Raw genomic sequence first — 13,321 nt, forward strand, 5'->3', positions numbered from 1 at the left:
ATTGAGGATAGGATCTATATGCTTTGGAGAGGAGAAAAGCAAATGGCAGAGATGCCATCCAAGTAGGAAACTTGGTGAGCTAGTCAGTATTCTCCCCTGAATGGAAGTCTCTATCCTCCTCCAGGACTGAGGCAGGGACGGACTTGCCTGAGGTCATATAGTGAGTTGGTAAGAGGAGAAAGTCACATCCAGTTCCCTGACTCTGTTCAGTGATTACTCACCCTACCAACAACCCAAAGACCTCAGCTCTTCTTGAGTATCTTGAACTGAGTTGTGGGCTTGTAAGGTGCCCAGAAGTTTTGTATGGTTTTGTTTTATTTCTAGTAAGTAGCTGGAAGTCTGAGACCACGGTTGATGCACAACCAGAGGAAAGGGAAGGAAAAGAGGAAAAAGTAGATGAAGTGCGTCCTCCTGAACTCTTGCTATTTTGGTTTCAAACTTCACTTCTCCGTACTCTGCCCATGAAAATACCGATGGTCATGGTGATGGCAGTGGCTGTGATTTACTGAGCACCCACTCTGTACTATGTCCCGTCTTAAGCAGGCTCTCTTGATTCTCATGCTGGTTCTGTCTCATTTTTCTGACTTTTAAACCTTGGAATGTCCCACCCACTCCTCTTCTCCATCCTCACTCACTCCCTTGATGATCTCATGCAGCCCCAAGATTGTTAATGAACTACACACTGGTGAGCGTATCCCAGCCCCGGCCTCTCCCGGGGCCCCGGATGCTCACACGCCTCTGTCTACCCATCACCTCCACTTGGGTATCCAAGAGACTACTGCTGCTTAATGCGCCTGAAGCCAAATTCTTGGTTCCTGCACCCCACAACCAAAGGGTTCTCCTTTCACCCAGTTCTCCGTTTCAATATGTGACAACTCCAGTTTACCCATCGTTCAGGACAAAATCTTTTTTTTTATTGCAAAAGTGTTGTTTCTTTTTTCTTAAATTTTTATTGGAGTAGAGTTGATTTACAATGTTGTGTTAGTTTCAGGCTTACAGCAAAGTGAATCAGTTATACAGATACGTATATCTGCTCTTTCTTAGACTCTTTTCCCGTACAGGCCATTATAGAGTATTGAGTAGAGTTCCCTGTGCTATACAGTAGGTCCTTATTAGTTACCTATTTTATACACAGTAGTGTGTATGTGTCAATCCCAATCTCAGGACAAAATCTCGAGGTGTCTCTTTGTGTCTCACTATTCACCCAACCCACCCCTCATACTAGCTCGTCCTACAGGTTCTACCTACAGAATATTTCCAGATTCTGACGGTCACTTATCACCACGACCACTGCTGAAATCCAAGCTCTCTTCCTCTCTCACCTGGAGATGCAGTCACCTGCGACCTGGTCTTTTGGCTTCTCCACTTACAGTGTTGTTGTTGTTTTTATTGGAGTATAATTGCTTTACAATGTTGTGTTAGTTTCTGCTGTACAATGAAGTGAATCAGCTATAGGTATACATATATCCCCTCCCTCTTGGACCTCCCTCCTCCCCCCCATCCCACCCTTCTAGGTGGTCACAGAGCACCGAGCTTACAGTCTTAAAAGCTCCTTTCCACTGAACAACCAGAGTGGTCTTTCTAAAATATACATCAGGTCATTTCTCTGCTCAAGGCCACCAGTTGTTTCCCATCTCACTTAGAGTAACCCTGCCAGGCTGTATGATCCAACCAGCCCCTGCGTGCACACACACACACACACCCTCTCTGCCCTCTTCTCCTTGACCCCCACTTTCCCACCCCTCCAGCCACACAGAGCTTCTTCATGCTCCTTGAACTTGCCAAGCACTCTCCCACTCCAGCACCTTTGAACTAGCTCTTTGCCGTACCTGGACATCTATATGGCACCTCATTTTCTTCCAGGTTCTGTTGAAGTATCATCTTATCAAAGATGCCTTCCTTGACTGTCCTTTAAGAAAAGTCATCCCCACATGCATACACTGTCTCCCCTACCCCTCAGCCCGGCTTTATTTTTCTTCTAAGTATCATAACCACCTGACACAGATGTCATTGCCGTTTTCCATCTTCCCATGTTAGACTATTAACATCCGAAGAGGAGAGACTGTTCTGTTTACTGCTTGATTTCCAGCACCTAGAATACGCCAGAGTATGGATTTATCTGTTTATATTATTTGTTAAATCAATGAGTGCAGGTACCGTGATCCAATTTTACAGATGAAGAAACAGAGACTCTTAGAAGCTGATTACCTGCCAAAGACCAGTAAGCGGTAAGTTCAACCAGTAAGTTCATCAGACACTGGAGTCTTTGCCTTGCTGTCCAGTCCCCTGTGGTGCCACCACGTCCATCACATTCACAACAATAAGGCATCTCCTTCTCCCGACCTCTCTTCTGCTGCTTCCGGGAAACAAACTGCTCTCGGGAGGTGTGGTGGGGAAATGCACAAACCAGCAACAGGCAGAGAGAAGTACAGGGTGTGTGCGGTTTTATTGGTGCCACACACCCGGCCTCTTCTGTCTCTTGTAATCGAGTTGCTGAAATGTGTACGGCTGGCCCAGATTCCAGGGCACCTACTCCAGAGGAAAAGCGGGGCTTGCAAAGGAGGCTGGAGATGCCCACAGCCACTTTGCTGAGCCTCATCACACGCACTGCTCAGGCTTCTGGATTAATCATGAGATGTGGAAAAGAGCAGGAAATCTACCTCCGTAACTGCAGCTCAGCTGGGTTCCTTAGGACATTTCCCAGCAGGCAGAGTGATCCCCGCTTTGCCAGTACTGCAGGCCCATCATTAAGCCCAAGATCCGCCATCCCCTCCTGGGAACAGAGTGCCTGACTCGCCCTCCCACCAAGACCTGCCGGGGGAGCCAGTGGACGCCCCTGACCCAGAGCTGCCAACAGATGCCGCCGCCCACCTGGCTGCCACAGGATGGGGCCGGGAGGGACAGGGCAGCTGGCCCCAGTCCGGCTTCCCGCTCCCCCTCCCCCGCCCCTCCCCCCCAGCGCTGACTCCCCCCAGCTCCTGTCAAACAGAACCAGCTCTGCTACTTACCAACTGTATCACCTTGGGCACGTTATTTAATCCAAGCCTCGGTTTCTGTGTGTAAAGTGGGGGTCAAGATCACGCTTACCTCCTAGGGTGGCTGTGAGACTGACCGAGATGAGGTCTACATTGCAGCCAGCACAGTGCTTGACCCGTAATGGAGCTGGGTAGGTGGTCGCTGTCATCAACACGGACTCAGAGGGCTGGCAGGGGTATCAGAAACCTTTCAGCCAGTGGGAGGCACTGCCAACTACACCCCTGGTAGGCAGGGAGAGCTGGACCAGTTGCCAGCCAGCCCATCCCTCAGTCTCTGGGGCAACTGCAGGGGTTCCTACCAGCCCCTCCCTCCTTCCTGCATCTGATTCCGATGCCATCAGCAGTCAGTGAGCCCAGAGGGACTCTCCAAAGCTCCCCTGGGTTTCCCGTTTCTAATTTCTACCATGATAACCTACCGTGGGTCCAGAGAAAGGCAAACTCTTGGCCACCTGAGGGACAGGGAGGCAAGATACCCAGTCTCGCTGTGGCTGATGGTAGAAAGCACGATGGCAGCTCAGGTTTCTAAGCTTCCAAAGACAGTGGGGCCAGGCATGTGCCTACCAGCTTGGGTGAGTCTATTGCTACACCTTGGGGAACTGTGTTAGCCGCCTGGCATCCTGTTGGTGACATGACCTGGCTCACAGTGAGAGTGTTAACACACAGCAATCAGCAGACGTTGCCAGTCAAGATGCCTCCCTTACCCCTACCCCCAAGAGCTGGTGAACGTTTATCAGCCCACCACCCAGCAAGACTGTTCTCGCTCCCCACCCCTGCCTTGGCTGCTTGTAACTATTCCCCTCACACTACACGCCCATCTCAAGTGTTCCTGAAATAAACCGCCAAGACAGGTGATGAGAAGCCACTGGGGATGCGGGCAGGGGGGCTGACCCCCTGAGCCAGCATTAAGGCTCCGCCTCCCTCCTTTCACTGTCTGTGCTCCTTCTCGGAAGAAAGTTCACCAGCAGGTATTTGGATGCAAAGACTCATCACCAAGATCTTTGCACCAGTGCTCCGAGGTGCATGTGGAGCAAAGAGGCAACCAGAAAAATGACTCAGAGCCCCAGAACTCTGACCTCTAGGGGACCACCTAGGGTCACAGAGACTTGTGGACTCCGCCCAGACCCCATGGAGAGCCTTGTGAGGAAGAGCTTGTGGGGCTGGTGGAAAAGGAGGGCTATCCAGTGTCAGCCAGCATCAGCGAGCTCAGCAGAGACCTCAGCTTCTCTGGGGTCACATCTGCATCGCCCCTTGAGGAAGCGGAAAGGAATCCAGGGCAGCAGCCTTGAGCCTGAGGGAGACGGAGCATCTCTGCCCCCATGCCCTTCACCAAATGGACACTGGCCGTTCTGTTCCATCGGGAGCATCGCTGAGCAGCAGCAGCTTCTCCAAGGACCCGGGGGCCCCGGATACTGGGAGTGGCACCGCGGGATCCCCGATGGGCATCCCCCTCCCTCCCTCTCTCTCCCCCACGGAACCCCTTTCCTCCGCAGCAGTAGGTTTCTCCCTGAACTTTACCCTTAAGGGAATCTGGTGCATTCTCTCCTACAATATTTATGACCCACATCAATTTTTCATTCATCCCATCACTCAGCTTCTCAGGCGAGTTTGGAAACTTTCCCTCTGAGTTCTCCTTCTGCTGAGGGTGAGATGGGGACCGGAGTAAAGCCCCAGGGACCTGCTGCACCATCCGCCCCGCCATCCTCCTGCCCAGAGAGCCGGTGTCTGCCACGTTAACTGCCAGCCCGTCCGCCCCTCTTTCTAAGCCGCTCACAATCTGATTGCACCTCAACGTCCAACCTTACACCCCACCTCTGCGGCCCCTGGCCCCCCACCCCTTCTCACTGTGATCTGCAAACACAAAGCTTCCCCTCCCTCTCTGGGTGGGGAAAGGGGTTCCTATTGCTTCTGACCCTGTCCTTCCTTTGGTGCATCTGGCCCTGCCTCATCCTCCAAGCCCAGACCAATTCCACATCTTCCCCCAAGCCACGTTTCCCCTCATCTAACCCCCATACCATCTCCTTGCTCATCCCTGTTTCACTTCAGCCAGTAATTAATGACTCAGTATTTAGCTGTTCTTTAACTATTCTCTCTGGCTGAAATGTAAGCTCCCTAAAGACAGAGTCTGCACTTTCACACTTCTGTGGCCTGGTTCCCATGGGGCTTACGGTATATAGCACCAGCTACGTAGCAGGTGCTTCATAAATAACTAGATACAGAAATAAATAGCAAAGAATAAAATAACATAATAAAATGATAAATAATAATATAATTATAAATAAATGATTTAATACATAACTTGGTGGAAATCATTCGGACTTTTCTCTAATTTCTACCATGGGTCTTGGTAGAAGACCCATGGTAGAAATTATTATAATTGGGTCTTGTTTTTATCTGGTCTAATCTCAGATGTAATGACGATAATACAGAGATGTTCTTATCTCTGAGAAGTACGATAGTATGTTAATTATATTAATAATAATAACGATTGCTCCAATTTATTGAGCCCTTACTCTGTGCTGGAAGCAGCAAAGTGTTTTGCAGGCACTATCTAGCTGACCTTTCAGGTAAGTGTTGTTATAACCCCCATTTCACAGGTGAAACACAGAGAGGTTGTGACTTGTCCAAGGACACACAGCTAATGCGCGTTAGAGCAAATGCTCAACAGCTGTAGCTCAGACCAGGGCCCATGCTTAAACGTCGCCTCGTTCCTGCCACAGCTAGTATCCCTGCATCCCTACATCCCTGCGCACAGTCTCCAGGAGGGCAGCCTGAGGTGTGGACAATGCAGTAGCCACCAAAGGCCGCTGCAACCAGCCCAGCAAAAGAGGAGAACCTTCAGGTAAATATGGGGAATGAGCATAAACACTTATATCTGCTCCCGCCTGAAATACCAGAAATGTTACGTAAAGGAATAACAAAAGGGTCGCTCCCCAAAGACAGGGAGAGGAGGGGAAGCCACAGCATCAACACGATTCTGGAAGTCAGAGGGTGGGGAGAGGGTGGACCATTAGCGCGCGGGGCCGAGGAAGGACCCGCAGTCCCGGGGTGGAGGCGTTGCGTTCTGGAGAAGATAGGCAAGGGCAGAGGTTGAAAACAGAACTGTCTGGACACTTTCTACAGAATAATCAAGCCCCCAGGTCCCCTCCTCGTACCCTGCACAGGCAAAGAACAACTCCTTTTCCTAGTCAGCTCAGGCTGCTATCACAAAATACCCTAGACTGGGCGCTTCAATGGCAAACATTTCTCTCTCAGTTCTGGAGGCTGGGAAGCCCAAGATCAAGGTGTGGCCAATTCATGGTCCTGTCGCAGATGGCTACCTTCTTGCTCTATCCTCACGTGCCAGGAGGGAGGGAGGCTCTCTGATCTTATAAGGTCACTAATCCCATCATGGGGGTCCACCCTCATCGCCTCATCTAATACTAATCAACACCCAAAGGCCCCACCTCCAAATACCATCACACTGGCATCGGGCTTCAGCCTATGAGTCTGGTGGGGACACAAACCTTCAGTCTGTAGCACCCCTCCCACCCTGCAGGATGGACTTCAGAAAAAGGCACTTGAGGCACATTGGCAGGCGTGGCTGAGCTGTGAGGCTAAGGAAAGAAAATGAATGATGTCTGTCTACAGAGCAAAGAAACCTTCACCCCTCCTCACTCCCCATCACCCCCTTCAAGTCGCAGACTCCAAATGCCAACAACCAGATAGATATATATCCCAAGGCAGGAGGTCAGACAATATTCTCTCAAGAAACAGAATTCTCTGTTAACAAGCAGATAGCCCAGAGTAAATGGAGAGTCTCCCCATGAAAAAGCCCATGACCACCCCCATCCCCTAATAGCACAGCCTGGGAGGCATTGCCCCATCACAGTCAGAGAGCTTCACATCGGCTCAAGTCCTCTATTCTGAAACATTGACAGACAGCCAAGTATCAATAGGCTTTTAAAGAAAGCGTTCAACATAAAGATGAAAAGAAAACAAAAAAAGATTTTTTTAAAATCAGGAAATAGACAAAATATGGAGAACAGAAGAAAATTTCCAAAGACCATCAGTATCTTTAGAGACATAGAACGATACTATTCTCATGAAACAAGAACAGAATGCTCTAATACCAAGATGGGGCAATTAGAGAATAAGACAGCTCTTTAAGAAACAACATTAAAATAATGAATGTTAAAATGTTAAAAAATTTAGTGGAAGATTCAATTAAATCAAGTAAATATCCCAGAAAGTACTTTTAAAAAGCAACAGGAAGAGAAGAAACAAACAAATGAGCTATAGATAAGCTGACAGGAGAATTCAATGAGCAGTTCAGGGCGTCCAATGCTTAACTAGTAGAAGAAGTTCCATAAAACGAAAACAGGGAGGAAATGGATGGGAAGATAATAACATAAAGACATAAAGGAAACAGTATAGGAAAATTTCAATCTGGACAGATTAACAGGGCCCATTTAATAACCAATGCAGGGACTTCCCTGATGGCGCAGTGGTTGGGAATCCGCCTGCCAATGCAGGGGACACGGGTTCGAGCCCTGGTCCGGGAAAATCCCACATGCCGTGGAGCAGCTGAGCCCGTGCGTCACAGCTGCTGAGCCGGTGCTGTAGAGCCCGCGAGCCACAACTGGAGAAAGCCCGTGTGCAGCAGCGAAGACCCAACACAGCCAAAAATACATAAATAAAATAAATAAATTAAAAAAAAAAAAAAAACTAATGCTATGTACAAAAAAAAGGCCCAGAGCAGGAAACCCTAATTATGAAATTTCACAATCAGGATAAAAATGATAGTTGAAGGAAAGGGAGAGAGAGAGAGAGAAAGGAAAAGAATGAGGAGGAAGCAGAGGAGGAGGGAGAGGGAGGGAGAAAGGAAGGTTATATATGATGAAATGAGGATCCGAATGTCATTGGATTTCTCAAGAACAATACCAGATGTTCGAAGGCCTTGGAAGTTCTGGGGGAAAATATGATTTTCAATTGTCAATCAAAATTAAACACGTAACCATCAACCAAGTTTGAGACATTTTCAGGCATGACAGTAAGTGTTCTATCTCCCATGCATTATTTCCTAGGAGGTACCAGAAGAGGAGTTTCAGGAGTAAAGCATATGTGCACACATACACACACACACACACACACACACACACACACACACACACACACACACACACACACATATATACATAAAACAAACTCAGGGGAAGAGGGAGGCAGGGAGTAAACCAAGAAAGAAGACCAGATCCAGGAAACCAGTGAGACATCAGAGAAACTGAAAAAAAAGCCCCAAGACAACAGTCAAGTGCCATGCACAAAGAAGGGAGCAGAAAAACAGAAAGCTTCTGGAGAAAGAGATCCAGGAGTAAAAGTAGAACAACAACAACAAAACAACTGTTACAGTTCAGGGAGTCCCCTGGTGGCCTAGTGGTTAGTATTCTGGGCCTTCACTGCCATGGTGAAAAAAACAGAAAATAAAACCGTTGGTTTGCTTTTCTGAGCAAATCCTGATCAATACTAAATAAAGGAAAAGAAAAGAATTTCTAACTCTAGGAAAAACAAAACAAAAGGATGTATAAGAGCAAAAATATAACCAGAGTACAGCATGTCACAGCAACGACTGTGCACAGTCTGAATAGATTTGCATGTGGTTTTTGCCTCCTGACTTTAGTAAACCTCCTCGCTCCTGGGAACGCAAATTAGATTAAACAGCACAAGCGTTTTCAAACACAATAGTTTGGACAGGATGCACACAAAATGCAGAACAGATTTCCCAATCAATTCCTCTCATCATCTTTGAGATGGGGAATGTCAGCCCGATAAGGAAGCACTTGTATAAACAGGGGGAGGAAGGAAGGGAAGAGTGGACAGAAGGTAAACAAGCTGAGGGTGGGAACAGAAAAGGAGCAAACAAACACCATAATTCCCCCAATTTTTCTTTGAAACCTGCCTAATTAGTTCTTCAGCTCTTCCTCAACTTTGGTTCCATGTTGGCTTTTCACCGTGGGAATAGACTGAAAGGAGGTAGAGGGAGGGAAGGGGAGGGATGGAGTTTTTCTTCTCTTTGTACCCTCACTACCTGGCCTGGAGCCTGGTCCGCGGGGCAAGAGTTTACTTTTATTTTTTAATTAAAAAACACAATTGTTAGTGAGCTTTCACATACAATATCTCAGATTAGGGGAAATGCAGTTATTGCCCATACTGCCCTAGAACTCTTGCTGAATTTAGCATGGTGGTGCTGCCAGCTTAACCCCAGGAAGAAAGCTGGGCTCCTTAAAGACAAGCTGGCGAGCGGCAGCTGGGATGCAAATCTGAGGCAGTCTGAGCGATGCTCTTACCAGCCATGCTGTGCTGCATCCATTGCCAGTGCCTGGAGGTCACAGCTCCCAGCCCCTTGGGAGAGAGCAAAGGAAATGAAAGATGAAATGGACAGACTCAAGAGCTGAACTCTGAGCAATTGCCTCCCCAGAGACTCACAATTCTCTGTAATTAACATAGCTAGCTGCAAGGAAAGCAAGTGCATTGCTTTTGAAACTCATCTGGTAAACTTGAATTAAACCAGGGAGAGGGCGCTGGCTGGTAAACCTGGGGAAATGGGTTTCCAGACAACCAGACACTGGGGGTGAGCTAAGGTTGAGAGACACCTGGGCACTGACCCTGCTTTATCTGTCCACACCCACGAGAGTTTGGCCCTGCTGATGAGTTTGGTGCAAGAACCAGGGGAGCCCCACGTTTGCAAACGGTCCTCTAAAGCCGTGGTTCTCTCCTGAATACCTGGAGGGGCTTTAGAAACTATTCATGCCTTGACTTCACTCCCAGAGATACCGATTACACTAATCTGGGTTACAGTCTGGGTATCTCTGTTGTTTTCTTCTGTCTTCCTTTTTTTTTAATCTTATTTATTTTTGAAGAGAGATTACATGTGTAAGGCACAGATTTTAAAAGGTACACAAGGACAGTACAGTAAGTCTCCATCCAAGCCCTGTCCTCAGCCACTCACTTCTCTCAGAGGCAACTTCCAGAGATCATTTTAAAACCGACGAGAAATCATATATATTTACACATAAAATGAAAGTGTAGCATGCACTGTTCCCCACCTTGCTTTTGCTGTGTTATCTATATGCCTTGACCCTCCTTGCTTTTTAAAAAGTTTCTGCTATTGGTAACATCTTGCACTAGTGTGGTACATGTGTTACAACTGATGTGCCAATATTGACATGTTACTATTAGCGAAAGTCCACAGTTTACATTAGGGTTCACTCCTGGTGTTGTACATTTCATGGATTTTAACAAGTGTATTAATGACATGTAGCCACCATTCCAGTGTCACACAGAATAGTTCCACTGCTGTAAACATCCCCTGTGCTTCACCTAGTCATCATTCCCTGCCCCCTCACCCCTGGCAACCATAGATCTTTTTATTGTCTTCATAATTTTGTCTGTTCCAGAAAGTCATATCCTTGGAATCATACAGTCTGTAGCCTTTTCAGATTGTCTTCTTACACTTAGCAATATGCATTTAAGATTCTTCCACACCTTTTCATGGCTTGATAGCTCATTTCTTTGTCTAGTTGAATAATATCCTGTTGTATGGCTGTAGAGCAGTTTGTTTACCCATTCACCTATTGAAGGACATCTTGGTTGCTTCCAAGTTTTGGCAACTATGAAGAAAGCTGTTATAAACATCTGTGTACAGGTTTTTGTGTGGACATAAGTTTTGAACGCATTTGGGTGAATTGCAAGGAGTATGACTGCTGGATCGTGTGCTAAGAGTATGTCTCATTTTGTACGCAACTGCCAAACTGTTTTCCAAAGTGGCTGCACCATGTTGCATTCCCACCAGCAATGAATGAGAGTTCCTGTTGCTCCACATCCTTGCCAGCATTTGATGTCGTCAGGGTGTTGGATTTTGGCCATTCCAGTAGGTATATATGCATCTCGTTGTCTTAATTTGCAGCTTCCTCGTGACATAGGATGTTGAGCATCTTTTCATGTTCTTATTTCTCATAAGTACGTAAGTCTTCTTTGGTGAAGTGTGTGTTCAGGTCATTTGCCCATTTTTAAATTGGGTTGCTTGTTTCTTATTGCTGAGTTTTGAAAGTTGTTTGTGTATTTTGGATACTAGCCCATTATCAGATACGTGTTTTGCAAGCATTTTTCTCCCAGTCTGTGGCTTGTTGTTTCATTCTCTGAACAGTATCTTTTGCAGAACAGAAGTTTTTCATTTTAATGAAGTCCAACTTATCATTTTTTCCTTTCGTGGATTGTGCTTTTGGTATTGTATCTAAAAGTCATCACGGAACCTAAGATCACCTAGATTTTTCTCCTGTGTTGCCTTCTAGGACTTTTATAGTGCTGCATTTTACATTTGGGACGATGAGCCATTTTCAGGTAAGTTTTGTGACGGGCACAAGGTCTGTGTGTAGATTCTTTTTTTTAATTTTTTTTTTTTTTGCATGTGTATATCCAGGTGTCCCAACCCCATTTATTGAAAAGACTATCCTTCCTCAGCTGAATTACATTTGCTCCTTTGTCAAAGACCTGTTGACTCTATATACCCAGAAACCTGGGTATTTGGGGGTAGTTACCTCCCACCCCCAGGTGATTCTAATATGTAGCCAGTGTGTGCATTGTTAATATAAGTTCCTCTGGGAAGGTAATGTAAGCCCTGTATATAAAAGGGCAGCGGCTTAAGAAGAATCCACCTGCTTTCTTTTTTTTTTTTTTTTAAAGATTGATTGATTGATTGATTGCTATGTTGGGTCTTCGTTTCTGTGCTAGGGCTTTCTCTAGCTGCGGCAAGTGGGGGCCACTCTTCATCGCGGTGCGTGGGCCTCTCACTATCGCGGCCTCTCTTGTTGCGGAGCACAGGCTCCAGACGCGCAGGCTCAGCAGTTGTGGTTCACGGGCCCAGTTGCTCCGCGGCATGTGGGATCCTCCCAGACCAGGGCTCGAACCCGTGTCCCCTGCATTGGCAGGCAGATTCTCAACCACTGCGCCACCAGGGAAGCCCCCACCCGCTTTCTTAATTCTGGAGGGGAAAGTGTCACCAGCAGCTGCATGTCCTGTTAAAACCCCAGCTCCAAGGAAAAACCACCCCAAGGTGTGTTGCCTCTGCTCCTACATAAACTGCCTTACTTGCTTTAAGAGGAAGATTCCTAATTAAATAGGTTGGGAACGTATAGTGTGTGTGTGTGTGTGTGTGTGTGTGTGTGTGGTTGTGTGTCTGCAGCCTCCTCCTTGCAATCCTTAAACACCTGAGATCTGCACATCTGCACAGGGGTTGAGTATGGCCAGGTGCTCTGCAGGGCATGTGGAAAGCTCAGGCTGGGAGCCAGAAGAGAAGGAGAGGAGGACAAAACGTGGATGGAGAAGGGAGAGGATGCAAACTCTCCCAGACTAGAGAAAGTCCCCAGGGCTGTTTCCAGCTAAGGGCTTCATCAGTTCCTGTCAAATCACCCCCCTTGGCAGGGATAACATGCAGAAGCAAGGCCCTGGTGGTGAGAATGAAGTCAGAGCTTCGATCCTGGGAGGTTAGGAAGACAGAGCAGGAAGAACAGGGCTGGGGAAGCAAGGCAGCCTTGGTGCTGGTGGCAGAGCCGAGGGTCTGTAGCCGGAAGCCTGGTCCAGCCCTTGGGCCACCCAGGCAGGAAGGAGATTACACAGCGGAGAGGGAGCCAATGCCAGGGACTGGGGGAAACTGGGACCAAGGCAGGAGCCAGGTAGGAACCAAAAAAAAAAAAAGGTTGGTCCCTGGCGCCTGGCACACAGCTTTCAGTAAGTGTCTGTGGAAATAATGAGTGAATAAGTGAATGACTTTGAAGATTTAATCACTTTAAATCACCCTTCCTGTGATCATCATCATATAATCTCTCTCCTTTATGGGGTTCACATCCGTGCTAGATGGTTGCCTATAGGGTAAATATTATTCCCATATATTATGGGCTGAATCGTGTCCCCTCAAAAAGAGATGTTGATGTTCTAACCCCCAGGACCTCAGAACGTGAGCTGATTTGGAAACAGGGTCTTTACAGAGGTCATCAAGTTAAAATGAGGTCATTAAGATGGGCCTTAATCCAATATGATTGGTGTCCTTGTAAAAAGAAGTTTGGTCACAGAAACTGATACACACAGAGGGAAGATGATGTGAAGACACACAGGCCATGTGAGTGGAGTGAAGCAGCTACAAGACAAGGAACCCCAAGGACAGCTAGCAAGCTCCAGAAGCTGGGAGAGGCGAGGAAGGATTTTCCCTAGAGCCTTCGGAGGGAGCATCGCCCTGACACACCTTGATTTCAGAC

General features: G+C 47.4%; 1 long non-coding RNA gene across 1 annotated transcript; it reads right to left on the bottom strand.

Moving 5' to 3' along the window:
• Window positions 1-892: 892 nt before the first annotated feature.
• On the bottom strand, window positions 893-3,612 carry LOC309653633. The gene is made up of 2 exons (XR_014259303.1): window positions 2,209-3,612; window positions 893-2,092 (listed from the first exon to the last, which is right to left on the bottom strand). It is a non-coding gene; the product is annotated as an uncharacterized lncRNA (long non-coding RNA).
• Between the last annotated feature and the right edge of the window lie 9,709 nt (window positions 3,613-13,321).

Source organism: Balaenoptera physalus (genome assembly GCF_965194825.1).
Source record: "Balaenoptera physalus genome assembly, contig: HAP1_SCAFFOLD_717, whole genome shotgun sequence".
In the NCBI taxonomy this organism is placed as follows: domain Eukaryota; kingdom Metazoa; phylum Chordata; class Mammalia; order Artiodactyla; family Balaenopteridae; genus Balaenoptera; species Balaenoptera physalus.